Source organism: Alosa sapidissima, chromosome 24, assembly GCF_018492685.1.
Source record: "Alosa sapidissima isolate fAloSap1 chromosome 24, fAloSap1.pri, whole genome shotgun sequence".
Classification (NCBI taxonomy): Eukaryota; Metazoa; Chordata; class Actinopteri; order Clupeiformes; family Clupeidae; genus Alosa; species Alosa sapidissima.
Window position 1 is genome coordinate 23,103,579 of NC_055980.1, and position 3,523 is coordinate 23,107,101.

Sequence of the window (3,523 nt, forward strand, 5' to 3'; positions counted from 1 at the left end):
ATAATGTCCTCAAATCACTTGTATTGTCCACACGCCAAATCGTCATGGAACGCTAATCAAAACAGAACATATAATTAATAACCTGAAATCAGAACATTTCTTCCTTTAAAATGACTCAAACCGATTAACCAATAACCAAAATAGTTGGTGATTTATTTAATAGTTAACAACTAACCAATGAATTGCTTCATTCCTAGTCTTAACTTTGATGTTTCTCATGGTAGGGTGAGGGACAAGGACATGGACATTCAAAGGTCATCATATATCCTCATTTTCGTTTTGAACACAAGGGCTGATCTGGTCATGCTGCTGGTCAGTGCCCTCAGAGTGTGGCCTACATAGTATGATATGTGAGGGAGAGGACAGAGAAGAGCTGCAGCAACTGTTTATGGGATGGACTGCTGATGTTTATCAGTAGGACCAGAAACCAGACCTGAGGGCAAGACTATGAAGCGAGATTACAGGCTTCTCCTCGTAACGTCAGGAGTAAAGACCTCTGATCACTGATCTCAAAAGAATACTGTACGTCACTCTTGGAAAACAAGATGATTGGTGCCATGTTCTTTTAGAGATCAGTGCTTACTCCCGAAGTTACCTGTAGCCTATTAGAAACTAAACTATAATGGTTGGTTGTGTATTAGACTATTAACATTGGTCTTTGTTTCCTAAAATTCAGAGGTTACCAAAACAGTCAGAAAAACAATAGCAGATCTGATCTGACAGAATCAGCTGTACAAGAATTAATGCCAAATCTGCTACTCTTGTATAGAGGAAAGGAAATGGGTGATATTTCAAACGGGTGACGTTTCTGACTTCCAAAGAGGGTGTGGATGGCTGGGGCCTTGGTAACAAAAATTGCTGACTTGTTAAACGTTTTCAGAGGATTTGTGTCTAAACTCAAAACCATCCATGTAAAAACTAGCACTGGGAAGCATAACTCAGGACAGAGGGGAAAACTCAGTGACAGCTATGTGGCTGCTAAATACTAAATACAGCGCAATTCAGTGGAAGAGTACCGTGTGGTTGGGTTCCAAGACAGCTAGAACCCTCAAGAATCCCATTATCAAAGTGTTTTTTCCATTATTTTGCCCTTCCCTTTCAAAGGTTTTCCCTTATTTTGCCCAACCCTTGTGTTTTTGTGAAGTCTACAATGTCTGACAGACCCTCTGAAATATTTTTGTAGTGAGAAATGTGACCTCAGTGTTGTGACTTGGGGTGACATTCCTGGCTGACACCAAACACAGAGTGTTTACATTCCCACCTCTGTACTCTCCCTGGTAGGCATGAGGAAGTGTTGGTGATGTGCATGTGTGTGTGTGTGTGTCTGTCTATCCATGTGTGTGTGTGTCTGTCTGTCCATGTGTGTGTGTGTGTGTGTGTGTGTGTGTGTGTGTGTGTGTGTGTGTCTGTCTGTCCATGTGTGTGTGTGTGTCTGTCTGTCCATGTGTGTGTGTGTGTGTGTGTGTGTGTGTGTGTGTGTGTGTGTGTGTGTGTGTGTGTCTGTCTGTCCATGTGTGTGTGTGTGTGTGTGTGTGTGTGTGTGTGTGTGTGTGTGTGTGTGTGTGTCTGTCTGTCCATGTGTGTGTGTGTGTGTGTGTGTGTGTGTGTGTGTGTGCATGTTTGGGCAACACCTTTACCTACAATGATCTGTCTGGATTACATCACCCACTATCAGTCAGTATCACTGAGCTGCTTTAGTCCAGTTCCCCCGGGCCTGCTCCCACTGTCTAACTGCTCTAAGATTGCATTTCTGCAAGGCGTTTTCTGTCCTCAAAAACACTAATAGACAAAGCCACATTGGTTGTCAGTCAGCCAGATGACTACAATCTAACAAGCATCTCCCCGTCCTGATCGATGGAATAAAAAACCTGCACTCGTCAGAGAGGAAAACACAGAAACGTCTCAAAGAGCTCGTTATGTAATTAGCGTCTTTGTTTCTGAAGGCCTGTCCGCCCTTCATCCACTGTCTGGCCACAGAGACCCCCCCCCCCCCCTGCTGTTCTCCCCTGGATAGTCCACTCCGCGAGGATGACATCAGCGCCTTCCAGCGTCGCCATGACGACCGCCATTATAGCATCACGTCCTCCCCGCCTCCACGGCAACGAGGAAACCGCCTGTCAGCCGGCTTACAAGCCACCACCACCACCACCACCACGCAGGCAGTCAGTGCACGGGTAACAAAGGAGTCTTTTCATGGATCTTTATGCACGAAGGGGTGGCGTCAGAGCCCACAGAGGGCCCGCTGGCATCCCTGTAGCTCTGCATTCAGCACTTGATAGCCCTATATCAAGAGGATGTTGTTGTTTACTTGTTGTTTACAATTTGCAAGGTAAACAACAAGGTAAACACATCAAGTAGCCACATGATTGAGCAGCAGTACACTCCCAAATGTCTACATTTTCGCAGATTCTTTTGCACTGTCACTGGATGTTGTTTACTTGTTGTTTATAATTTGCAAGGTAAACAATGACGTAAACACATGAAGTAGCCACATGACTGAGCAGCAGTACACTCCCAAATGTCTACAAATTCGCAGATTCTTTTGCACTGTCACTGGATGTTGTTTACTTGTTGTTTACAATTTGCAAGGTAAACAATGACGTAAACACATGAAGTAGCCACATGATTGAGCAGCAGTACACTCCCAAATGTCTACATTTTCGTAAATTCTTTTGCACCGTCACTGGATGTTGTTTACTTGTTGTTTACAATTTGCAAGGTAAATAACAAGGTAAACACATCAAGTAGCCACATGATTGAGCAGCAGTACACTCCCAAATGTCTACATTTTTGCAGAATATTTTGCACTGTCACTGGATGTTGTTTACTTGTTGTTTGCAATTTGCAAGGTAAACAACGACGTAAACACATGAAGTAGCCACATGATTGAGCTACAGTACACTCCGAAATGTCTACATTTCCTCAGATTCTTTTGCACTGAACCTCCCTTTGTAAATGTTTCCCATCATGCCAAGGCAAGACAATGTGCCCATGCATGCGTGTGAGTTGAACCCATGCCATCCGTGTGAGGGATGCCATGCCCTGCCAAAGGAATCTCCAGCTACACTTGACTCCTGACTCACATGGCACCCAAAACCACAACTCCAGTGTGTGTGTGTGTGTGTGTGTGTGTGTGTGTGTGTGTGTGTGTGTTAGAGAGAGAGAGAGAGAGAGAGTGTGTGTGTGTGTGTGTGTGTGTGTGTGTGTGTGTTAGAGAGAGAGAGAGTGTGTGTGTGTGTGTGTTAGAGAGAGAGAGATAGAGAGAGAGTGTGTGTGTGTGTGTATGTGTGTGTGTGTGTGTGTGTGTGTGTGAGAGAGAGAGAGAGAGAGAGAGAGAGTGTGTGTGTGTGTGTGTGTGTTAGAGAGAGAGAGACAGAGTGTGTGTGTGTGTGTGTATGTGTGTGTGTGTGTGTGTGTGTGTGTGTGTGTGTGTGTGTGTGTGTGAGAGAGAAAAAGAGAGACAGAGAGAGAGAGAGAGAGTGTGTGTGAGAGAGAGAGAAACAGAAAAAGAGAGAGAGAGAGA

The 3,523-nt window shown here is 44.6% G+C and overlaps 1 long non-coding RNA gene across 1 annotated transcript in view; it reads left to right on the forward strand.

Moving 5' to 3' along the window:
* Positions 1–3,368: 3,368 nt before the first annotated feature.
* The window catches only part of LOC121700475, a 22,349-nt gene continuing 22,194 nt past the window's right edge, over positions 3,369–3,523 (forward strand). The window contains exon 1 of the long non-coding RNA XR_006027240.1: positions 3,369–3,379. This is a non-coding gene — a long non-coding RNA (uncharacterized LOC121700475). The remainder of the gene's footprint in view (positions 3,380–3,523) is intronic.